Source organism: Dermochelys coriacea, chromosome 14, assembly GCF_009764565.3.
Source record: "Dermochelys coriacea isolate rDerCor1 chromosome 14, rDerCor1.pri.v4, whole genome shotgun sequence".
NCBI classification, from domain to species: Eukaryota; Metazoa; Chordata; order Testudines; family Dermochelyidae; genus Dermochelys; species Dermochelys coriacea.
Window position 1 is genome coordinate 8,369,026 of NC_050081.1, and position 27,000 is coordinate 8,396,025.

General features: G+C 42.9%; 1 protein-coding gene across 14 annotated transcripts in view; it reads left to right on the plus strand.

Annotated features, from left to right (window-relative positions):
* Window positions 1-27,000, plus strand: part of PITPNC1 (phosphatidylinositol transfer protein cytoplasmic 1) — a 196,360-nt gene that overhangs the window by 49,470 nt on the left and 119,890 nt on the right. The gene's annotated exons all lie outside the window — the stretch shown is intronic.

Genomic DNA, 27,000 nt, shown 5'->3' on the forward strand with positions numbered 1-27,000 from the left:
ATCACATTGGTAGATGCACAGGTGAACGAGCCTCTGATGGTGTGGCTGATGTGATTAGGCCCTATGATGGTATCCCCTGAATAGATATGTGGACAGAGTTGGCAACGGGCTTTGTTGCAAGGATAGGTTCCTGGGTTAGTGGTTCTGTTGTGTGGTGTGTGGTTGCTGGTGAGTATTTGCTTCAGATTGGGGGGCTGTCTGTAAGCAAGGACTGGTCTGTCTCCCAAGATCTGTGAGAGTGATGGGTCGTCCTTCAGGATAGGTTGTAGATCCTTGATGATGCGTTGGAGAGGTTTTAGTTGGGGGCTGAAGGTGATGGCTAGTGGCGTTCTGTTGTTTTCTTTGTTGGGCCTGTCCTGTAGTAGGTGACTTCTGGGTACTCTTCTGGCTCTGTCAATCTGTTTCTTCACTTCAGCAGGTGGGTATTGTAGTTGTAGGAATGCATGATAGAGATCTTGTAGGTGTTTGTCTCTGTCTGAGGGGTTGGAGCAAATGCGGTTATATCGTAGCGCTTGGCTGTAGACAATGGATTGAGTGGTATGATCTGGATGAAAGTTAGAGGCATGTAGGTAGGAATAGCGGTCAGTAGGTTTCCGATATAGGGTGGTGTTTATGTGACCATCGCTTATTAGCACCGTAATGTCCAGGAAGTGGATCTCTTGTGTGGACTGGTCCAGGCACTGAATTTAGCCGTATAGAGTGGAAATCTGTCAACTTCATGAAAAAACTCGCACAGATACAGACAGACATCATCTTCCTCTCCAAATGCAAACAGATGGACATCATACCGAAAGGACTGAAGGTAAAAAATCCATTACAATCTACATACCACACAGACTATGCTGACAGCTTGTGCCACACACTCTCAAAGAAACTGCGGAACCACCTGATCAACATCCTCTACAGCAAACAGGGAAAGATTAAGAATGAGCTCTCAAAACTGGATACTCTCATAAAGAACCAACCTTCCACACAAACTTCCTCGTGGCTGGACTTTACAAAAACTAGACAAGCCATTTACAAAACACACTTTGCTTCTCTACAAAAGAAAAAGGACACTAAGCTATCTAATGACTGGTCCAGGCTGAGGTTGATGGTGGGATGGAAATTGTTGAAATCATGGTGGAATTCCTCAAGAGCTTCTTTTCCATGGGTCCAGATGACGAAGATGTCATCAATGTAGCGCAAGTAGAGTAGGGGCATTAGGGGACGAGAGCTGAGGAAGCGTTGTTCTAAGTCAGCCATAAAAATGTTGGCATACTGTGGGGCCATGCGGGTACCCATCGCAGTGCCGCTGATTTGAAGGTATACATTGTCACCAAATGTGAAATAGTTATGGGTCAGGACAAAGTCACAAAGTTCAGCCACCAGGTTAGCCGTGACAGTATTGGGGATACTGTTCCTGACGGCTTGTAGTCCATCTTTGTGTGGAATGTTGGTGTAGAGGGCTTCTACATCCATAGTAGCTAAGATGGTGTTTTTAGGAAGATCACCAATGGACTGTAGTTTCCTCAGGAAGTCAGTGGTGTCTCGAAGATAGCTGGGAGTGCTGGTAACGAAGGGCCTGAGGAGGGAGTCTACATAGCCAGACAATCCTGCTGTCAGGGTGCCAATGCCTGAGATGATGGGGCGTCCAGGATTTCCAGGTTTATGGATCTTGGGTAGCAGATAGAATACCCCAGGTCGGGGCTCCAGGGGTGTGTCTGTGCGGATTTCTTCTTGTGCTTTTTCAGGGAGTTTCTTGAGCAAATGCTGTAGTTTCTTTTGGTAACTCTCAGTGGGATCAGAGGGTAATGGCTTGTAGAAAGTGGTGATGGAGAGCTGCCTAGTAGCCTCTTGTTCATACTCCGACCTATTCATGATGACGACAGCACCTCCTTTGTCAGCCTTTTTGATTATGATGTCAGAGTTGTTTCTGAGGCTGTGGATGGCACTGTGTTCTGCATGGCTGAGGTTATGGGGTAAGCGATGCTGCTTTTCCACAATTTCAGCTCGTGCACGTCGGCGGAAGCAGTCAATGTAGAAATCCAGGCTGCTGCTTCGACCTTCAGGAGGAGTCCACCCAGAATCCTTCTTTTTGTAGTGTTGGCAGGAAGGTCTCTGTGGGTTAATATGTTGGTCAGAGGTGTGTTGGAAATATTCCTTGAGTCTGAGACGTCGAAAATAGGATTCTAGGTCACCACAGAACTGTATCATGTTCGTGGGGGTGGAGGGGCAAAAGGAGAGGCCCCGAGATAGGACAGATTCTTCTTTTGGGCTAAGAGTATAGTTGGATAGATTAACAATATTGCTGGGTGGGTTACGGGAACCATTGTTGTGGCCCCTTGTGGCATATAGTAGTTTAGATAGCTTAGTGTCCTTTTTCTTTTGTAGAGAATCAAAGTGTGTTTTGTAAATGGCTTGTCTAGTTTTTGTAAAGTCCAGCCACGAGGAAGTTTGTGTGGAAGGTTGGTTCTTTATGAGAGTATCCAGTTTTGAGAGCTCATTCTTAATCTTTCCCTGTTTGCTGTAGAGGATGTTGATCAGGTGGTTCCACAGTTTCTTTGAGAGTGTGTGGCACAAGCTGTCAGCATAGTCTGTGTGGTATGTAGATTGTAATGGATTTTTTACCTTCAGTCCTTTCGGTATGATGTCCATCTGTTTGCATTTGGAGAGGAAGATGATGTCTGTCTGTATCTGTGCGAGTTTTTTCATGAAGTTGACAGATTTCCACTCTATACGGCTAAATTCAGTGCCTGGACCAGTCCACACAAGAGATCCACTTCCTGGACACTACGGTGCTAATAAGCGATGGTCACATAAACACCACCCTATATCGGAAACCTACTGACCGCTATTCCTACCTACATGCCTCTAGCTTTCATCCAGATCATACCACTCGATCCATTGTCTACAGCCAAGCGCTACGATATAACCGCATTTGCTCCAACCCCTCAGACAGAGACAAACACCTACAAGATCTCTATCATGCATTCCTACAACTACAATACCCACCTGCTGAAGTGAAGAAACAGATTGACAGAGCCAGAAGAGTACCCAGAAGTCACCTACTACAGGACAGGCCCAACAAAGAAAACAACAGAACGCCACTAGCCATCACCTTCAGCCCCCAACTAAAACCTCTCCAACGCATCATCAAGGATCTACAACCTATCCTGAAGGACGACCCATCACTCTCACAGATCTTGGGAGACAGACCAGTCCTTGCTTACAGACAGCCCCCCAATCTGAAGCAAATACTCACCAGCAACCACACACCACACAACAGAACCACTAACCCAGGAACCTATCCTTGCAACAAAGCCCGTTGCCAACTCTGTCCACATATCTATTCAGGGGATACCATCATAGGGCCTAATCACATCAGCCACACTATCAGAGGCTCGTTCACCTGCGCATCTACCAATGTGATATATGCCATCATGTGCCAGCAATGCCCCTCTGCCATGTACATTGGCCAAACTGGACAGTCTCTACGTAAAAGAATGAATGGACACAAATCAGACGTCAAGAATTATAACATTCAAAAACCAGTTGGAGAACACTTCAATCTTTCTGGTCACTCGATCACAGACCTAAGAGTGGCTATACTTCAACAAAAAAGCTTCAAAACCAGACTCCAACGAGAGACTGCTGAATTGGAATTAATTTGCAAACTGGATACAATTAACTTAGGCTTGAATAGAGACTGGGAATGGATGAGTCATTACACAAAGTAAAACTATTTCCCCATGGTATTTCTCCCTCCCAGCCCACCCCCCACTGTTCCTCTGATATTCTTGTTAACTGCTGGAATTAGCCTACCTTGCTTGTCACCATGAAAGGTTTTCCTTTTCCCCCCCTCCCCCCCCCGCTGCTGGTGATGGCTTATCTTAAGTGATCACTCTCCTTACAGTGTGTATGATAAACCCATTGTTTCATGTTCTCTCTGTGTGTGTATATAAATCTCTCCTCTTTTTTTTCCACCAAATGCATCCAATGAAGTGAGCTGTAGCTCACGAAAGCTTATGCTCTAATAAATTTGTTAGTCTCTAAGGTGCCACAAGTACTCCTTTTCTTTTTGCGAATACAGACTAACACGGCTGCTACTCTGAAACCTGTCAAACCTGTTAGTAGTTTTAATAGGTATTTTACTCAACATCTCAAGGTTTTATTAAAAGACACTGTTTACGAGTGGGAATATGAGTCAGCACTAGATTATCTTCTATTTGCAAGAACAACTAGCAAATAAAACAACATCCTGAAATCAGATTCAAACATTCAAAAATCATTGCACAACTGGACTATTTTCTACCCCTGAAATATATGGCCTTGTTTGGATAGCTGTTTGCAGGAACAGAATACAATGCCTCTCACCATAGCTGGGAGCTCTGAAGTCTATCTTACATTATGGGAGCTACCAGCCTAGAAGAAACAGTTATACTCCTGAAACAGATGGTTGGTTGCTAAAGCTACATAGTGGATTGGGGTGACATGAGAAGAGTGTTTCTGGAAAAATGTAAAGTGAGGATAGAGCACAGAGATGACTGATGACTAAGTGCAGAGAAGTCCTTATTAGCTGTTGGACTATTTTGGAATGGCTGTCCTCATGGCACAGGTAGGAAGAGGGGACTCTAGAAGAAAGAACACATTACCAAAATACTGTCCTCCGAAAGAAAAGGTGTTTCTACCTACACAAAAAACTCAATTTTATGAAACAGCACAAGAGATTGACTCATTAAAAGGAAGATGCAGAAACACTAAATTTTCTACAAGTCTGACGTTCTCTAATTACAGATTATTAGTGAGACATGCCATGGTTAAATCCCTGAAGTTAATTATATGTAAAATCTTTTCTAGTCTTCCCTACCACAATTCCCACTTATGCTGCTTTTTTACCGAGTTCTAAGTGTATTTAAGTCTCATGCATGGTTATCTTTGGGTTGAATCCTATTAGAGAAGCAGTCTTAAGGAAAAAAACAAGCTAAAACACCAAGTCCACTTATCAAAGATATGATTACATCCTAATCTCTGAACAAAATCCATGCATGTTTGCAAAAGCAATTGCAGAGAGGATCCAATGGTTAAAAATTGAAAGACTTTTGTGCAAAAAAGAAACATCATTATACAGTTATTTAAAGTAGAATAAAGTCCCATCTTGCAGGCTAACATTTATTTGTCCAATGTGCCCATCAATAATTGCAAGGTGCGTTGACAGTATTAAATCATTATACAAAAAAGGACAAAAATCAACTCTAAAATGAAAATTTACAAAAGATCCCCATCCCACTAGCTTGGGAAAGGCCTTACAACATATCCTGTTGGTCAAACAAATGTAGGGTTTTCAGTACAAGCTGGAGGGCATTCCCATGAGAAAACTTTGTCTCCAGTCACCAAAGTTCAAACCTGGGAACTTTGTGCCAGAGCATCCCAACAGATCTCAACTGCCAGGATGGTTTCTCAGAGTAGGGCACATAACATTTGCAGTAACCAAGTTAGAGAGCACTTCTGAAAATTCATGTCTCAGTAATTTACTTATGTCACAAGACAAATCAGTGGCAGTGTCAGAAACAGAACCTATTTCAGTGGTTCTCAAACTTTTGTATTGGTGACCCCTTTCACACAGCAAGCCTATGAATGTGACCCCCTTTATAAATTAAGAACACTTTTAAAATATTTAACACTATTGTAAATGCTGGAGGCAAAGCAGGTTTGGGGGTGGAGGCTGACAACTCACAACCCCCTATGTATCAGAGTAGCAGCCGTGTTAGTCTGTATTCGCAAAAAGAAAAGGAGTACTTGTGGCACCTTAGAGACTAACAAATTTATTAGAGCATAAGCTTTCGTGAGCTACAGCTCACTTCATCGGATGCATTTGGTGGAGAAAAAAAATTTTTTTTTTTTTTTTTTTTTTTTTCCACCAAATGCATCCGATGAAGTGAGCTGTAGCTCACGAAAGCTTATGCTCTAATAAATTTGTTAGTCTCTAAGGTGCCACAAGTACTCCTTTTCTTTTTGCGAACCCCTATGTAATAACCTTGTGACCAGCTCAGGGGTCACGACGTCCAGTTTGAGAACCCCTGATCTAGATTGATTTCTGAGTCCCAATCTCCAGGAAAAAGGGGCGGTGAGAAGGGGCAAGGAGATGCAGTTGCAAAAGTTAGGAGCGATAGTGTGGGAGAAATTGAGAATGGGGATGTAGGCAGAGTCCAGACTGGAGGAGAAGGAAGCACAGGAGAACCCAGAGATGACAAAAGGATTTGTGGATGTGACGCATGATGTGGAAACCAGGATTAAGGTCACTATCAATTACAGGGAGGGGGAAGGAGAGCTGCAGGGAGTGGAAGATTTATGTGAATGAGAGCAGAGGATTTCAGAGGATCTAGTTTTTCTTCTGAAGCACAGATGATTTACAAGGATGTTGCTCCTGTTAGTGCTGATGAGAGTTAGCTGTAAAAATCCCTCCCACATAGACTGGACTGTATAGAATATAATGCTTTAATCTTGGCAAATGATTGAGCAATCAGTCACAGGCTGACTTTTATTTGTGCACACTGGAAAGGGGGGACTGATCATAGCGCTCCCATTTTCAACCACCTCGCCCCGGTGTAAAGTTAAGCTTTAAGTGAGGGGGAAGGTGGCATGAGCTTTAACTTACATGACTGGTAGGAGATCTAGAATGAATAGTTGAGATGGCAATGTCTCTTTCTGAACTCGCATAAAACAAACTGCTTAACTTAACATTTTGTGAGGAAAAAAGCATTTGGATAAACAATTTTTACATGAAGTTTTATCTCAAAGAATATTAAAATTTCAGAGTTATAAACACCTGAACCCCGAGATTAAAGTGGAAATCCTGACATAAATGCAGGGATTCTGGCTACTGCTACAACAGCTGCAGAAATATCACCTGCCCTGACCATGAACGAAGAATCTGACAAGTTTAAGTTCTGAGTTGACTTTCAAAATGTTTCTTTTCAGTGAATTCCTGCATATCTCTGTAATTTGTGCTGCATTACACATCTGGTGGCTTTTAGTTACATCATCAGCATTCTTTAGTATTGCCCAGATTCATGGGAATATGTTTTTTTAGCATCATGAATAAACAGTTGAAGCAGGAGTAGCTGACTTTCACATGCTGTGCAGTTGCTTGCTTTGCCTTTCTTGAAGGAAATAAGCATTACTACATTTCATAATTCTGCTAAGGTTCCTGTGTGTATTCAGTCAGTGGCAACCAGAAACCAGGTTATCGAGGAGGAATGGGACCCTTTTTCAGTGTTTTCAACTTCAAATATATGATCTATTCTAAATATTGTAGTGGCATCTTACAGGTTAAAGATCTTGGGACTGCTTATACCGAAGTCCTGCTTTTACTCTGAAGTCAATGGAAACAGCGTTGGGCCTTTGGTTAATGGGTTCAGAACCCAGGTCATTTTAATTTGCATTGAAATGAAAATTGGATTGCAAATTCTTAGCTGACATGCAACATGTTTTACCAGCTGTAGCTTACATCCTATTTTGATGCTACCTATTTATATATTTATGTCAGCTGACAAGTGCTTGCAGGTTACCTTGTGTGTGCAGAATCTCATGAAATTTCAAGAAGTGCTGCTGTTCATGAGCAGTATCCTGCAGTACATATTCTCTCACTAAGTAAGCTACCTATATTTTAATAGTTTACACTGTTCTGTTTACTGCTATTTCCACATGGGAGGATATGGATAATTTTTCAAGAGACTGTCAAAAGACTTCTACATCCACAGAATTCTAGAGATTAGAGATGAGACCGCCCTATTAAGTTATTGTGACCAATTAAAACCAAGCTGTCAGTAATTCATATTGGAAATATAGAAGAATTAATATTAAAGAGAGAAGTCTAAGAATGCATGGGGCTGTCTCTGCTTTTGTCTCAGAGTTCAGGCAGGGACAGCATATCTCTGAAAGGCCAAACAGCATCCCAGTAGGATTCTTCCAACAGTAGACAATTACAAAAGCCCCCACTTGTGTGCCCCTTGTTTCAGAGAAATAAAGATCACAGGAGACCCCAGATGGAGGACCAGACTATAGTTTGATCTCAGACAGTGATGACAGTATCCCAATGCATTTTACAGTAAATCATTCCAAACAAACAGTGAATTAATGTGATTCTGAAGGCAAACAAGGCAGCCATTGTGTTTTCAGCAATATTTCACACATGGCCTTGGACACTGAGGTGTCATTCTTTGTTCCACTGAAGTCAATGGGAGTTTTGCTATTGAAATGATGCCCCTACGAAAGTCATAGACTTAGACCTTTTGTTGGTCCTTTCCTCTAAGTGATGAAATGTCCAACAGTGTAGCCTCTCCCATGTAATACCCTGCTCATACGATATGTAGGATAACAACAAAATCTAGTTACGAAAGGATGATGGCATTTTATAAATACGTTGTATTTACATTTATGAAATTTCAGAAGAAGATTAGAATGCAAAAAGGACATTTGAAGTGTGCCTCTATTTGGGTTACATATCTGCATTCACCCCACTCCATTCCTTTTACAACTTTTCACACCCTTTGCGCTATATTTATGTGCACCTGTCTCCAAATCAAACCACAAACATGGCATAGCTTCAGATTCAGCCCATTGCCTTTCACTGGCATAACTCTCTGCATTACAGTGAACAACAAGGTTAGGTAATTATCACACAACAGTATCAGTGATCTACTTTCAAGCTTTAATATATAAAGGTGTATTTTATTTGTTTAAAAAATAAGAAAACTCTCATCCATGAAATTAATCTTTTTGATTAATCTAATTCAACAGCTGTCAAAAACCTTCTGATTAAATCTCTTTACGCGTCTATTTAATATGCTGTACAGTAAAGGAAAACCAATGGATGCAATTCTTTTTGAAGGGTTTGCTCAAGTTTCTTAGTAATCCCAACCTCTAATTGAGGTTCCTGGAAAAAGCTATTTCCAGTTGAGATATCCCAGGAAAAGCCAGAGTGGAAAAAGGTGTAGGCTTTCCCCCTAGTCACTGTTGCTAATCCATCAGCAGTATGTTTTGGCCCTATATACAGGGGGACACTTTAATCCATTTTTCTTGAAGTGGAAAGTAACATTCTCCAACAGAGAGCAGCTTCCAAAAGCAAACATGACTGAGCTCTGGAAATTCACCTAAATCAAGTTGTCAGTAGGTGAGACTCATACCAGCAACACTGAGAGCATATGGTTTTAGGACTGAAGGACACTAAAGACTTATTGAGTTGAGTCTTCATGGAATCTGGCACTTGGCAGCTTTAGATGCTTTAATCTCATCTTTCGCAGGTTAATAGTTTGTCTTGATTAAACCAGGCACCAAAAACCTTGTATGGTTCTCCTAATAAACTAAAATCAGATTTAGAAAATAAAACTAACCTTTAGTATTATTTTAAGATGCATTTCCTTGTTGTCTAGAAGCAAGCAGTCCTGCTGAAGACTGCACAAAATAATATTAAGCAGCAACAGGCCTGATCCATAAACTGAAATCTGGAGGTGAAGCCTAATTTCTCCAACAAGCCGGGGGTCTTTGGACCCAGAATTTGTGTTCAGCTCATTTTATTAAAAATAGAGTCCAGCTGGGAAGTTCAGCCCTGGGTGTCTCTCTAAAATCCTCCAACATTCAGGGGTGTGCAGATATTGGTTTCTGATTTAGGCCCATCTCTAATTACAAGATGGAGAAAACATATACAGAAATGACTTCCTTCATGCTACATGACTAATGATAGTTACCTAATTTATGAGCAAGTATTTCTTTTCATTCAGACTACCTTTCTTAAGTTATTTCCAGTAACTATTATGAATTCTCTTCAATTTATAAAATCCATTTCTCACCAAAAATGTCACCTTCCCAGAGCAGAGTAATTTATGTTTTCAGAAAGAACACTCCATGTAACAATTTGAGCTCATGCACCAAGGTGGCTCAGAGGGGTTTCCATCAGCATTGTCGAATCACATAGAGCGATAACACATTTATAACATTTTGTGGCAAATAAGTAAGTGCCTTAGGACATATCTGAAGCAATAGAGTTCTCATAAATAGGAAAAGGGAGAACTTTCTTAGGGCACCAAAGAATGAACTGAAAAAAATACTACTGTCAGGATTTAATACTTAACTATTTTATAGGCTAAAAATTCAAACTAATCCAACTTGACTTCTGAGGTTTTATTTAATAAATTCAGAAGACTGTGTAAAATGGGTAATTTTTATATTGTTTCCAAGCTGCATTGCATCTGTTACGCATTCATCACCTCGATCAATTGGTCCTTCAGCCCTCATATAGATTGCGCCAATCACAACATGTCTTCCATTCTTCTCATATCCTGGCCTTCCTTCTCCATGTGTGTTTATGTCTTTTCATGATAAAGTCTTCCCATCTCTTTGAAGGTTGGCCAAATGGTCATTTCAGTTCCCGTGGGTACCACTTGGCGACAGCTGCAGTCCATCGATTGTCAGTGAGCCTCACTATATGCCTGGACCACTGCATTTTACTATGCCTGTTCTCAAAAACAATGTCCTCACTCCACTCTGCTGTCTGATCACTTCATTGAACACTAAATCGCGAATTGAAATTCCCAAAATTCTTCTTTCCATCGCCCTCTTTGTGACAGACAGTTGCTGCTCCTCTGTTTTCGTCAGCGCCCATGTTTCGTTGCCGTACAACATTCCTGGCAATACTGTTGAGTTGAAGAGGCTGGTGCATGTTGCCTTGCTGATTTTTCCTTGGCAGACATCCTTGATAGAACTGAATGCACACCAACCTGCTTTGTTTCTTCACGAGAGTTCTCTTTCCTGATCACAGTGCATGTTAATTTCTTGGCCCAAATAGACATATTGCTCAGCTTCTTCTATTTGTTCTCCCTTGATTGTTATTTGGGCTTCTGGCAAGGTATCAGATCACACAAATTTTGTTTTAGAGTGGTTAAATTTTCAGTCCAACTTGGCTGCTTTTTGTGTTGAGTTCTCGCAGCATTTTCTGTAGTTTGATAGTATTTTCAGACATCAACGCAATATCATCCATGAATCTGAGATGGTTTAACAGCTCTCCGTTGACGTTGATTCCACTCTTCCAATTCATCCACCTCATTACCATTTCAAGGCAGGTTGTGAAGAGTTTCGGTGAAACCATGTCTCCTTGTTTCAAATCTTTCTTAACTGAGATGCGAAGGGGGGTATCAAATAATGTTATATCTGTAATGCGGTCAGAATTTGCTTCCTTTAATAGTTTGTGTCAACGCCCTGCTCTGCAAGACCTTTCAACACTGCATTGATTTGTATTTCCTTGAGCATTCCAATAGCTGATTTATAGTGAAAATATGGTCCATTATGCTGAAATGGGGGAGGGATAGCTCAGTGGTTTGAGCATTGGCCTGCTAAACCCAGGGTTGTGAGTTTAATCCTTGAGGGGGCCATTTAGGGATCTGGGGCAAAAATTGGGGATTGGCCCTGCTTTGAGCAGGGGGTTGGACTAGATGACCTCCTGAGGTCCTTCCAACCCTGATATTCTATGATTCTATGAAAAAAGAAAAGAAGTACTTGTGGCACCTTAGAGACTAACAAATTTATTAGAGCATAAGCTTTCGTGAGCTACAGCTCACTTCATCGGATGCATTTGGTGGAAAAAACAGAGGAGAGATTTATATACACACACACAGAGAACATGAAACAATGGGTTTATCATACACACTGTAAGGAGAGTGATCACTTAAGATAAGCCATCACCAGCAGCAGGGGGGGGGAAAGAAGGAAAACCTTTCATGGTGACAAGCAAGGTAGGCTAATTCCAGCAGTTAACAAGAATATCAGAGGAACAGTGGGGGGTGGGGTGGGAGGGAGAAATACCATGGGGAAATATTTCAGAGTAGCAGCCGTGTTAGTCTGTATTCGCAAAAAGAAAAGGAGTACCCGTGGCACCTTAGAGACGAACAAATTTATTAGAGCATAAGCTTTCGTGAGCTACAGTTTCATGTTCTCTGTGTGTGTGTGTATATAAATCTCTCCTCTGCTTTTTCCACCAAATGCATCCGATGAAGTGAGCTGTAGCTCACGAAAGCTTATGCTCTAATAAATTTGTTAGTCTCTAAGGTGCCACGGGTACTCCTTTTCTTTTCATGGGGAAATAGTTTTACTTTGTGTAATGACTCATCCATTCCCAGTCTTTTCTGGGTACTCTTCTGGCTCTGTCAATCTGTATGCCAACATTTTTATGGCTGACTTAGAACAACGCTTCCTCAGCTCTCGTCCCCTAATGCCCCTACTCTACTTGCGCTACATTGATGACATCTTCATCATCTGGACCCATGGAAAAGAAGCTCTTGAGGAATTCCATCATGATTTCAACAATTTCCATCCCACCATCAACCTCAGCCTGGACCAGTCCACACAAGAGATCCACTTCCTGGACACTACGGTGCTAATAAGCGATGGTCACATAAACACCACCCTATATCGGAAACCTACTGACCGCTATTCCTACCTACATGCCTCTAGCTTTCATCCAGATCATACCACTCGATCCATTGTCTACAGCCAAGCGCTACGATATAACCGCATTTGCTCCAACCCCTCAGACAGAGACAAACACCTACAAGATCTCTATCATGCATTCCTACAACTACAATACCCACCTGCTGAAGTGAAGAAACAGATTGACAGAGCCAGAAGAGTACCCAGAAGTCACCTACTACAGGACAGGCCCAACAAAGAAAACAACAGAACGCCACTAGCCATCACCTTCAGCCCCCAACTAAAACCTCTCCAACGCATCTTCAAGGATCTACAACCTATCCTGAAGGACGACCCATCGCTCTCGCAGATCTTGGGAGACAGACCAGTCCTTGCTTACAGACAGCCCCCCAATCTGAAGCAAATACTCACCAGCAACCACACAACAGAACCACTAACCCAGGAACCTATCCTTGCAACAAAGCCCGTTGCCAACTCTGTCCACATATCTATTCAGGGGATACCATCATAGGGCCTAATCACATCAGCCACACTATCAGAGGCTCGTTCACCTGCGCATCTACCAATGTGATATATGCCATCATGTGCCAGCAATGCCCCTCTGCCATGTACATTGGCCAAACTGGACAGTCTCTACGTAAAAGAATGAATGGACACAAATCAGACGTCAAGAATTATAACATTCAAAAACCAGTTGGAGAACACTTCAATCTCGCTGGTCACTCGATCACAGACCTAAGAGTGGCTATACTTCAACAAAAAAGCTTCAAAACCAGACTCCAACAAGAGACTGCTGAATTGGAATTAATTTGCAAACTGGATACAATTAACTTAGGCTTGAATAGAGACTGGGAATGGATGAGTCATTACACAAAGTAAAACTATTTCCCCATGGTATTTCTCCCTCCCAGCCCACCCCCCACTGTTCCTCTGATATTCTTGTTAACTGCTGGAATTAGCCTACCTTGCTTGTCACCATGAAAGGTTTTCCTCCTTTCCCCCCCTGCTGCTGGTGATGGCTTATCTTAAGTGATCACTCTCCTTACAGTGTGTATGATAAACCCATTGTTTCATGTTCTCTGTGTGTGTATATAAATCTCTCCTCTGTTTTTTCCACCAAATGCATCCGATGAAGTGAGTTGTAGCTCATGAAAGCTCTTATGCTCTAATAAATTTGTTAGTCTCTAAGGTGCCACAAGTACTCCTTTTCTTTTTACTAACAGGTTTGATTCTGTTGCCTGTTGGGTTTTTGGGTTCAGAAGTTTTCCATGGAAATAGATAATTGAAAATGGTTCTGGCACAAAAGGTGGGTCAAGTACTAGCCAGTGGAAATCTGCCTTTACACAATGCTCTAAATACTAGTATATTGTACATTCTTCTCTACTGGTTGAGTCCAATCGAGGAATGTTAATAACAAGGAAAACAAACAGCTCTGTCAGAAGCTGGAGGTCATGTGTCATTTTCCTAAATTATTCTTAATTGCTATGAATCACCATCTACACAAACTGCCTGGATTAGAGTGCACAGCCTAGATGCTCTATCAGCCAATATTACCTATGCTGACGTTTGAGGCTCTGTATTAACCTTCAGATGAGTATAGTGCTTTTGGCATTGTCATTTCAGAAGACGGCTGGAGAGAAGATGTCTATTAACAATAATAGTGCTGTTGGATTTAAAATAAGTGGGTAGAAATGAAAGGCCATTTCTTTTCAAGTAATACTGAGGAGAGTATAAGAAAATCCATCAGGTTTGCCTTGTGGTTAAAGACTGAACTGAGACTTCAAGGCTCTGGATTCAGTTCTCAGCTATATCAGACATCTTGTCTGACCCTAAGCAAGTCACTTAATTTCTATGTGCCTTAGTTCCCTTTCCCTAAAATAGACATAACTGTTCCTTTTATCTGTCTCATATTTAGATTGTCTTTAGGGAAGGGACTGTCTTTCATTATATATATATACAGCACCTGGCACAATGAGGCCCTGATCTTGGCTGGGGCCTCTAAGTGCTATTGTAATACAAATAACAGAAAACCTCCACACATCCTGCTGAATAAATATATATGCCGGAACATCTACATAAGTAGCTGCTTCCAGCCACAAAATATCTTAATACAATTTGTGTTGAGAGAGATATCAACTGGGAACCACCAACTACGGAATACTATTCTCAGCTCTGGGACTAACTCTCTCTGCATGCTTGGACATGTAACTTACCTGGGGATGACAATTCTTTCCTGCTTCATAGTGCTGTTTTGAGGAATAGTTAGGTGTTTGTAAAGTGTCATGAACATGAAAGTTACTGTACAAGTGCTAAGTACCTATACCTTTCCTATACCTGCAATAAAATATAACATTGAGTCATTATTAAGGTAGGTAGAGGGGGGATATGACAGGATTTTTGTGGAATTACTCTAGACCTACAGCAGTATAACCAAGAGCAGACTCTGGGACCTAGAGAGCTGAATATGATATCGACTTGTCTGCTTTATTTGTAAGAGTTTAACTAAGATTTAGAAATAGCTTTTGTACCATCATGATTCTGCCTGAATGAATATCCAGAAGTTTATTAACCAGGAGATCTTCAATGATCAAACTCAAAAAAGAATCCCACAAAAAGTGAAAACTAGGTCAAATTACAAAGGGTGGATATAAACAAATAACACAAGTATGTAGGGTCAAAATTAGAAAGGTCAAGGCACAAAACAAGATTAAACTAGCTAGAGACATAAAAGATAACAAGAAAACTTTCTACAAATACATTAAACGCAATAGGAAGACTAGATAGGCCCGTTATTCATTGCAGGGGGTGCGGAGACAATAACAGAAAATGTGGAAATGGCAGAAATGCTGAATGACTTTGTTTGTTTTCACCAAAAAGTTTAGCAGCAATTGGAAATTAACTTAATGAATGCCAGTGAAAATGAGATGGTAGGATCAGAGACTAAAATAGGGAAAGAAAAAATTAAAAATTACTTAGACAAGTTAGGACCTGATGACTTGAAAACATCTGAGGCAAAACTTCCTAGAATACGCAAGGAAATATCTGAGCCATTAGCAATTATCTTTGAAAAGTCGTGGAAGACGCGTGAGATTCCCGAGGATTGGGAAAGGGCAAATCTAGTGCCCATCTATAAAAAGTGGAATAAGGACAACCCGGGGAATTTCAGACCAGTCAGCTTAACTTCAGTACTGTGATGGGGCAAGGCGAGATGGCTATGGAAGAGTAGTGGGAGATAGATATATTAGCTCCAGGCTAAACAAATCCCTGGTACCAGGATAAGTGAAATGGCAGCTGCTCCAGGTCAATTAAGACACCTGGGGCCAATTAAGAACTTTCCAGAAGGCAGGGAGAAGGCTAGGTTGATTGGGACACCTGAAGTCAATCGGGGGCTGGCTGAAACTAGTTAAAAGCCTCCCAGTTAGTCAGGTGGGAGTGCATGTCAGGAGCTGTGGGAAGAAGTTGTGCAGTTGGAGAGGCTGAGTAGTACACACCATATGGAGGAAGGAGGCCCTGAAGTAAGGGTGAAGTGGAGCTTGAGGAAGTGAGGGCTGCTGTGGGGGAAGTAGCCCAGGGAATTGTACATGTCATGTTTCTAAAAGGTCAGCTACCATAGCTGATACTATTAGGGTCTCTGGGCTGGAGCCCGGAGTAGAGGGTGGGCCCGGGTTTCCCCTCCCCCACTTTTGCCCCCTGTTTAATCACTGAGACTGGGAGACAACAGAGACTGTGCAAGGAAGGATGACTTCTCCTCACCTCCCTCGCTGGCTTATGATGAAAATGGCTCAGTAGGCTGTGACCCTTGTCTCTAGAAAAAGAAGGGTTACGTGGAGGATCATAGTGAGCCTCTAAGGCTAGCGAAATCTGCCAGGAAACATGGGACCCACGGAGGCAAGGACAGAGCTTCAGTACCTAGAAAGATAATGGAGCAAATAATTAAGCAATCAATTTGCAGACACCTAGAAGATAATAAGATGATAAAAACAGTCAGCATGGATTTGTCAAGAACAAATTGTGTCAAACCATGTTTCATCTAACAGCTTTCTTTCACAGAGTAACAAGCCTTGTGGATGGGGGGTGGGGGCAAGGAGCGGTAGATGTGGTATATCTTGACTTTAATAAGGTTTTTGATACTGTCTTGCAGGAGCTCCTCATGAACAAACTAGGGAACTCCAACCTAGATGGAGCTACTATAAGAGAGTAGTTATCAGTAAGGCGGTGATTCTTTCTTGAAGGTCACAGAAGTCACAGATTCCTTGACTTTTTGTGACCTCCATGACTTCTGCTGTGGCTGGTGCGGCTGACTTCAGGGCCCTCCCTATGTTCGGGTGCCCTACGGCCAGCCGCACAGGCCTCTGTTGGAACGACCTGGGATTAGCTGCTCCATTGGTCCCCGGGACAAGCTGTACCATCTGCAGCTCGGGAGGCCCGGGGCCAGCTGGTTCCAGGGACTGCTGGGACAGTGGCTGGTGTGGCTGGCTCCAGGGAGCACCTGAGCAGCGGTCCTGGGGGTGTCTTGGGAACTGCCCGAGCAGCAGCAGTCCTGGGGCACCTGGAGCAATGGCCCATGGCATGTCCATGACTTTTATCAAAAATACCGATGACTAAATTTTAGCCTTGGTTATCAGTGCTTCATAGTCAAGCTGGAAGAACATATCAAGAGGGGTCCCACAGGGATCAGTTCTGGGTCTGGTTCTGTTCAATATCTTCATCAATGATTTAGAAAATGGCATAGAAAGTACACTTAAAATTTCCAGATGATACCAAAGTTGGAGGGCTTGCTAGTGCTTTGGAGGATAGGATTAAAATTTGAAATGGTCTGAAGTAAATAAGATGAAATTCAGTAAGGACAAATGCAAAGTTCTCCACTTAGAAAGGAACAATTAGTTGCATACGTACATTGCCTAGGAAGAAGTACCATGGAAAGGGATCTGGGATCATAGTGGATCACAAGCTAAATATGAGTCAGTGTAATGCTGTCTCAAAAAAAAGTGAACATCATTCTGGGATGTATTAGCAGGAGTGTTGTAAGCAAGATGTGAAAAGTAATTCTTGTGCTCTAGTCTGCGCCGTTTAGGCCTCAACTGGAATATTGTGTCCAGTTCTGGGCGCCACATTTCAGGAAGGATGTGGACAAATTGGAGAGATTCCAGAGAAGAGCAACAAAAATTATTAAAGGTCTAGAAAACATGACTTATGAGGGAAGATTGAAAAAATTGGAGAAGGGAAGGCTGAGGGGAGACATAACAGATTTCAAGTACTTCAAAAGGTGTTACAAGGAGGAGGGAGAAAAATTGTTCTCCCTAACTTCTGAGGATAGGACAAGAAGCAAAGGGCTTAAATTGCAGCAAGGGCAGTTTAAGTTGGACATTAGGAAAAACTTCCTAACTGTCAGGGTGATTAAGCACTGGAATAAATTTCCTAGGGAGGTTCTGGAATCTCCATCATTGGATATTTTTAAGAACAGGTTAGACAAATAACTGTCAGGGATGGTCTACATAATACTTAGTCGTGCATTGAGTGCAAGGGACTGGACTAGAAGACCTCTCGAGGTCCCTTCCAGTCCTATGATTCTATGTTTATAGAAAGCTTTAGAAGATTGCTCTTTTAAAATAAGAGTCAGAACTGTTTGCTATTTGTAACCAAAAGTTTGTTTCAATCATGTGTCATGCCATAAATCTAAAACCTCTGGGGCAAATGCCTTCCATCAGTTCCATTGGGTACCCACTGCATTGATGTCAGTGTAGTTGCATGGATGTAATTGAGGGGGGAGTAGGTCAATTGTTTTTTGTGACCTTGGGTGAAATTCTGACCTCGCTGACATAAATGGCAAAACTCCCAGAGAGTTCCCTGTGGCCAGGATTTCACCCTTTGGCTCCTAGTTCAGTCTGCAAATGAAGTACTTGAGTGACTCATTTGCTCCGGTTTTGATGCTGCATTTGATTTTTGCTTCTACATCCACCAGTTGTCATTTCCTGAGAATAGGATTGGAAGCTATTGACTTATTTCAGCATGAATTGTTGCACGAGAAACATTTGATCTAGTCAGAGTCTTAAATCTATGAGGTGCCAAGTTACCTTCAACAACCATTAATTCTAATAGGCCTAGAGCAGAGGTGGGCAAACTACGGCGCGGGGGCCATATCCGGCCCTCCAGCCAGTTTAAACTGGCCCTTGAACTCCTGGGGGCAGTGAAGTCTGGGGCTTGCCCTGCTCCCATGCTCCAGCCGGGGAGCAGGGTGCGAGGCCGCTCCGTGCACACATGCTAAGGCTCCTGGAAGTAGCAGCATGTCCCCCCTTTGGCTCCTATGCTTAGGGGCAGCCAAGGGGCTGCTCACACTGCTCCCACCCCAAACACCACCCCACAGTTCCCATTGGCCAGGAACTGCAGCTAATGGGAGCTGCAGGAGCAGTGCCTGCGGACGGGGCGGTGCGCAGAGCCACCTGGCTGCACCTCTGCATAGGAGCCAGAGCAGGGACATACCACTGCTTCCAGGAGCTGCTTCAGGTAAGCACTGCCTGGAGTCTACATCCCTGCCCCCCTCCTGTGCCCCAACCTCCTGCCCCAGTCCAGAGCCCTTTCCCACATCCTTAACTCCTCATTTCTGGCCCCACCCCAGAGCCCTCACTCACCGGTGCCCCAACTCCCTATCCCAGCCCTGATCCCCATCCCACCCTTGGAACCCCTTGGTCCCAGCCTGGAGCATCCTCCTACACCCCTCATCCCTCATCCCCAGCCTCATCCCAGAGCCCGCACCCCCAGCCAGAGCCTTTACTCCCTCCTGCACCCCAACCCCAATTTCATGAGCATTCATGGGCCACCATACAATTTTCATACCAAGATGTGGCGCTCAGGCCAAAAAGTTTTCCCACCCCTGGCCTAGAGGGTGCTCAGCACTTTCCAGGATCAGGATCTTACTTGCAGGGAGGGATCTAATTGCTTGGAGCAGTTAGTGTGATGGCTTCTCTCTTTGCCAACACACTGGGGATTGAACCAAGGACCACTGGAGCTGCTAAAGCTTGAGCTAAAGAAGCCAAATAGCTGGAGGCCATGATCACTCTCCTCCTCTGTGGCTCAGCACAGGGGGGCAGGGCCTAAAACACTTGCTTACCAGTGGGTTATAATAGCATGGGATAAGTCCCAAGTACTTTGCTCTGGTTATATAAAAGCAAATACATACATAAGGATTCACACTGAGTTTAATCTTTATTTGGATCATAAGAATTGCACTACCAGATGGAGCCAATGGTCCATCTAGTATCCTGTCTCTGCCAGTTTTCAAAACCAGGTGCTTCATAGGAAGGTGCAAGAATCTAGAATTGGACAACATTGGAAAGGGAAAGTTCCTTCCCAACCCTCTCAATCAGTAGTTGGCTTATGCCCTGAAACGTGAGGGTTTCTAGCCACTCCAAGCTATTTCATTGTTGCAAATGTGTCGTCTTTATACATTTGAACTGTGCTTTATAAAACAGTTAATATTTTTCTTTTCTTTTTTTACTTTAAATAAGTCCAATTTTATGGTACCTAAGGTGTAGTAGGCATTTCAAGCTTTGATTTGTTTTTGAAAACTAGGTATTCATTTAAAATTCACAATTGAGAAATAAATGGTAGAAATTCAATCAGCTACCTCAATAACTCTGGTTCTGCCACCAGTAAAATGCAGTTGTTCCCCAAAGCATTGTTCTTTTTTCCTCAAATAGAAATTACATTGATTAATATAACTAACTACAATCACATTTAATTATATAGCAGGCATACAATGTGCAATCTTATTCTTGGTCAACACATCTGACTTAAATAAAGCCCTTTGAAATGCACAGCATAGCTCCAGAGTTCCCTGGCTTAGGAACCAAGGACTTAGTTGAAAGAGCATGTCCCTGATACTTTATTTTTGTATTAGACTGTTGTCTAGCTCCTGAATCTGAAAATTACCCTAAAGACTTGGGGCTCCATTCTGTTATTTAATTTAAATAGGAGTGTTGTTAGAGTAAGGACTTCAGGATTGAATCCATAGCAAGACTAAAGTCACTAAAGCAAATCTTTTCCTTATTTACACCCTGGGTAATTCCACAGATATCAGTAGGCTTCCACAGAGTATAGAGTCAGGACAAAATGTGATAATTATTTATAATGTTTGATGACAAGAGAAAATAAACCTGAACCTGGCTCATAAATCAGGAGGCTGTACCATACCAGCTGTACTCTGACCATGAAGAAAGAACAAAACTTTGAAAGGTGAGAATATTATTGATGGGCTAGGAGACAGTATTAGAACTGATCCAAGCTGGTTTTTCAGCTGGAGTTTGAACTCAAAAACAAATCTGGGCTACAGTTCAGACTCAGTGGCACCAAAATTTCACAAGCTATCCTAGCAAGATTCATCTCCAAATAGCGCCTGTCTCACAAAATTGCTTGTGTTGGTGAAACTTCCAATACCTAGGTTCAATATCTCAAGAGTGGCTATCTTGTGACATTTTGGCTGCTTTTGGGAAACAGGCCCAGATTGCTGGATGGACCTGAATTTTAAAATTCAGTTCTGGGTCTGGATATTGAATCCTCTTTTCCTCCTCCCCACCCCTCAAATGGGGTTCATAACATACAAAGATAGGCCAGTTGAGAAATGTGGCTGTTATTTCAGATTCAGGATAAGAGGAAAAGATACAGTTCTGAGGGTATTGGAAGCCAGTGTGTGGGTTTGGACCCTTCTCTACAGAGAACTCAAGCCATTTCGGCAAGTTTTGAATCTATAATTTAACATTCTAATTCAAGTTGCCTGAAATTTGAACAGGTTCAGTTTTGTAGTTCTAATTTTACCCCATTTCTGTTCCTGACTAAATCAAGACTCAGGGAGAAATTCCAGTGTAGAAAACATTTTATGTCTTGTAGGTAACAAGTGCAATTCCTGTCATTATTCAGTTTATTAATGATGGGAATGTCATGGCCATTTGCTATCTCCTGCTTTTAAATAGTGAACATGTAATAATGTCTAACAGAATTAACTCCTTCATGGTTTAGAATTCATTTCTCTTGAGTGAAATAATGTGCACCAGGGAATTTAAAGCAAGTGACCAGACTGCTTGGCAAAAGAAAGTGAAATAATTTATAAAGCTTTGTTTTCACAGAAAGAGATTTAGTTTTTGGCAATGGAAGGCGTTTGTTTATATTAAACTTCTATTATATTAGGTCAATTAAATAAAAGCCACTGTGGAAAATGTTTCAGAGCAGCAGCCGTGTTAGTCTGTATTCGGAAAAAAGAAAAGGTGGACTTGTGGCACCTTAGAGACTAACAAATTTATTTGAGCATAAGTTTTGTAGCTCACGAAAGCTTATGCTCAAATAAATGTGTTAGTCTCTAAGGTGCCACAAGTCCTCCTTTTCTTTTGTGCAAAATGTGTCCCTGTTGGGAAAGATTATTTTATGCTGAACCTCTGCATGTCATATCTTTGAACACCTTATGGGCTGGATCTGGAGAGGGGCTGAATACCTCTTAACTCCTGTTAGCTTCACTGGCAGTGACAGTTGCTCAGCAACTCTCAGGATCAAGCTCTGTATTCTAACCCACATTAGCATACGAGTTCAATGATGCAAGGGTTCTAGTGCAGAAATGATGTAACACGTTTTCTGTTGTAAGTAAATGAATGCCGTTGTGTACAATCTTGTCATCCTCCTTACTACAAACACCCCAGTCTCTCAATGAAACTTTTGAAGAGGCATGCCCGACCAGTGACACGGCTGTATCCAGTACCTACAGTACTACTACTAAGCTCATCCACTTCAGCAAACAGCATGTCAGTAGCACAAGGATATGTCTGCTATTTCACCACTGCAGTGAGACAGGATGGACTGGCAGGGGCTGGAAGTGGTGCTTGCAGTATAATGTATTTAGACTTCCACCCCTATACCAGCTGTCACAGGTCCCACCCCAAGTCAATGAGTTGAATTTCCTGGATTTTTGAATGTTATTAAATCCAGCAGGAGATCTCGGGGAGTCTATCCTAATGCTGGAATGAACTTGATCCTTCTGTCTGTTATCCTGCTCTGCCTCCCCACTTGGTCTTTACACCCCCCACCCACCCCCCGTTTGCCCACCTAAACTCAGGTAAGGAAAGGCTCCTGCCTCTCAACTGTAACTGAGAAGTGCTGTTTTTGGTGGGAGGGGTTTCCCTTATCTGCCTCTACCTCTGTCTCTAGCTCTTCTGTTCAGATGTTTCATCCACCAGTTTTGCTTTTTTTTTCTCCTGAAAAAACCTACATCTGTACCCACGGTAGCTTCAAAATCGGTGTTTGCCGCTGCAAATGGGTAGTTAGGCACGTGGCTACCCAATATATTTGTGCAAATGCTCATTTGCGCTCACACAGTGGGTTCCACTGGTGCATGCACGCATGTTTGGGCAGAGGCGGTTTTTTGCCCTCTTTGTAAAATTCAGCCCTCAATTCCCACTTCTTATTGAGCACGCAGGGAAGAAGGGAACTTTTGCAGTTCCTTTCCATGACATTTCAGTGTCTCTGATACCAGCCAACTCACCTAACTTTCCTTCCTCGCCGACCGTCTTGTGGGTTATTGCAGAAGTCCCCTGCCAGGCTCCGACCTGTCAATGGACTTCATAACAGCATCTCCTCTGTTATTGTAGAGATAGAAGGTGCTGTAATGAGAGTGATTTTCTGTACTTGATGCTATGAGGCTGATCATTGTCTTGTCTGACCATTAGACTTGTCTGAAATCCTGTGCAATGCTGCTGCTGGAGATCTCCCAGTGGAGTCTGTCAGGGCTGATGTAATTTTTTTTTAAAAAAGTATTAGTTACAAATGCTGGTTTACTCATGGAACAGGCAACTAACTGTACGAGAAAAGTACCTGGCTTTGTGGCAGCCCTAATCAGTAATCCACAAGGAGCTAGAGACAAGAAACTAGAACAAGATTCTGGTCTCTGTAGAAAACTTACACTCATTAACAAAGGGAAGACCTTGGAAGCATTTTCTGACAACACACCTATGTGGAGTCTGACATGCCATTTTTATTGTCCTCCGCTGATTTACTTTAGAACTCTTCAGAATATTAATTTTGTTCTCAGAGTGAATTGTGTAATGTAGATGAGACCAACATAAGGCAAAAAAAAAAAAACAACAGGGCAACAATCAAGCAGTCACGTGGCTTTCCTGGGCTGGCAAGGATGCTGGGTTTTATTAGTGTGGTTTGGAGTCTAATGTAGTTTGTCTATGACTGCAATGTACGAGAATTCTTAAATGAATTTGTGAGGTATAACAAGTATTGTATCATGTTATATATGGTACATGGAATTCTGTTATTTATAATAGTTAATGACTAAATCAGATATTGCTGTGCAAAGATTAATTTGTTGTTTTAAACACATTTATACTACAATTTAAATATTATTGTACAGCTTCTCCACCAGCCGTTCACATAATCTAATAACTATACTTGGGATTCATCTAATGACTTCCAACCAAGGATCTCAAAGAGCTTTACAGATGTTAATGAACCAATCTTCATAACAGCCCCCTGATAGTTATCCCAAATTTTCAGGTGGAGAAACTGAGGCACACCTGTTGACTTCATTGACTCTGCCATTTAGCAAGGAATCAAACCCAAATCTCCTGATTCTCAGCCCTTTGCTGAGTGTGTTTGTATATCTTTTTTATTAAGAGATGCTGGCCTGTGCACAAATGATAAATGACTTGGCACAGGTCATTGAGAGTATGTCTACACTGCCATGTAAGCCCAGGATTAGTAGAACTTCAGTAAGAAGACCCTGGGTTTGTTAACCTAGGGTTTGAATGTCTCCAATCATTTGTAACTCCAGAGTAGGAATTGTTGAACCCTGGGTCTCAACCTGGAGATCCAGCACCAACACTGTATTACGAGGGCCTGAATCCAGCCACCCATGCTCCCAGATTTCCTAGTAACCTCCCCAAATGTGCTCTAACCCCTTGTTCAGGGTGCAGTTTGGGAAAACCTGATTGTCTAGAGGACACAGAAAGTAGGCCTGTGGTTTGTGAAATACTTTTGATGGACTCCCGGAGCATGAGTCCAGTGGGGCTGCATCTACGCTGTAAAGAAATAAGAGCTTAAACCCTGGGTTCTGGCTTCACTGAGGCTTGGACCCTGGGTCCGCGCTCTGGGTTAGCATGATTTGTGTGTAGAAAGAATGGGGGAGGGGGTAGTCTTGAGCCTGAATTTGGAGTCTTGGCTTACATGGCAGTGTAGATATACTCTTAGGGATAGTGGCCTAACTCTGTACCTTGGATCATTAATCTCCCAGGAAAACATGCATGTTCTTGGGGTTTTTTAAAGTACATTTTCTGTACAAAAGTTTCCAACTAGGTGCCTCTTTCCCAGCTGACAGGAGTTGGGATCTTTGCAGAAGCTGTGTTTGAACTTCTAGAAGAAAGGGAGGTATTGGTGTTCGAGTGACCAGGTGTCTGGTTTTCAAAAAGGGAACTTGGTAGCCCTGGTCGGCACCGCCAACCAGGCAATTAAAAGTCTGGTCAGCAGTGCTGTGGCGCTAAGGCAAGCTAGTCCTTACCTGTCCTGGCTGGCACCACGCTGCACCCCAGAAGTGGCCAGGAGGTCTGGCTCCTCAGCGGGGGGGCCACGGGGCTCCATGCACTGCCCCCACCCTGAGCACTGGCTTCTCACTCAGCTGGGGGGCGTGGGCAGTGCCTGCGGGTGAGAGCAGCACATGGAGCCTCCTGGCCCCCCATCCTAGGACCCAGACCTGCTGGCTGCTTTTTGCAGCGTGGTGCCAGGACAGGCAGGCAGCCTGCCTTAGCCTTGCTGCTGATCAGGAGCTGCCCCAACTCCCTGCCCCAGCCCATAGCCCCCCCACCAAACCCAGAACCCCCTCCTGCACCCCAATCCCCTCATCCCCGGCCCCACCCCAGAACCTGCACCCCCAGCCCAGAACCCTCACCCCCCTCACCCCATTCCAGCCCAGAGCCCCCTCCCACACCCTGAACCCTCATCCCTGGCCCCACACCAGAACCCTCACCCCCTCCTGCACCCCAACCCTCTGCCTCAACCTACAGCCCTCTCCTGCACTCCAAACCCCTCATCCTCGGCCCCTGCCCAGATCCAGCACCCCCAGTTAGAGCCCGCACCCCAACCCCCTGCCCCAGCCCAGTGAAAGTAAGTTAGGGTCAGGGAGAGCAAGCCACCAAGAGAGGGGGAATGCAGTGAGTGGGGGGGCGGGGCCTCCGGGAAGGGACGGGGCTAGGGTATTCGGTTTTGTGCGACTAGAAAGTTGGCAACCCTAGTGTTCCTGCATCATTGGTGGGGCCTTCTAACTGAGGATTAGAAGTGACTTGAGATCCTTCCTGAGCGACAGATGTAGAGATGGAATGTTACTTGGCCTGCAAGGAGACACATGCCTATTGAAGAACCAGTGCTGGACCTGGTCATGCAGGAAAGGCCTCCATATGAGTGTGATGCAAATCCATTGCCTACCTTGTTACTTTCAGACAGGATTCATGTTCCTGACAGGGTCTGCATTTGCTATGGCCACATATCATGTAGGCAGGAAAGTCAAGGAAGTGCATGATAGCTGTGTGAAATTACAGAGATTTTGTACCATAAATGGACATTGATCATTTCCTTATTTTTTTTAAAAAAAACCTCATTGTGGAGAGAATAAAATAGTACAAAATCACTAACCATCTTTTTGTTACTATTTCAGAGGGCTTTTTTTTGGTTTTTGGTTTTACTTTGCTGCAAACTTCCTGCACTCACACGTCCCAAGATAGCAGCTTTAACAACTGCAGGGCCAGATCTCCAACTTGTGTAAATTCTGATAACTCGATGTCAAGGGAGCTACGCCAATTTATGTCAGCTGAGCTTCTGTCTTACAGCATATAACCAATTCCATGTCCTAAAGGAGCATGCCATTTGTGTGCTTGGTTACCGTGGTGCAGCCTTATTGACCTCAGAGAGGATTTGGCCCATAAAATTCCTGGGCAGTTACATAATTATTAACTTATTACTAACATAACATTACCAGAAATGACAAATGAGCACATTTGTATTGTAAAGTTATCAATTTACATGTCTTGTTTAATTACTTTTGTTCTGTCTATAATCCAGACACCAAAACCATCTGGCTGTTTTCCCTCAGTCAAGACAATCTTTTTTTAAGATTTTCAGCTTCAGAGGTAGTTCACAGTGGAGTAAGCAGCTATCTAGAATTTAATTACTTGATACTCTTATTTACCCTTTCCTACATTTTTGCAAATATGCAAGGCCAGATTTTCAGTCCCAAATGGCCTTTTGCACAAGCAATTGGTTGTGCATCCAGTGTAAATCCCACAGAGGGGTAAAAGGGATGGAGCTAAGAGGAAATGAAATAGAAGGGAGACATAAATGTGAGCTGGGGGCCCAAGACTTTCTACTGGGCACAGAAATTATTTGCTATCCCTATTTTCAATAAAATGGGCTCTAAGATCTTATTGAATTAAGTCCATAATGGTTGCTTCCTTTGCCTACAGAGTATTCACACTGCTAGCTTCTAATTGTTTATTTGATATGAGC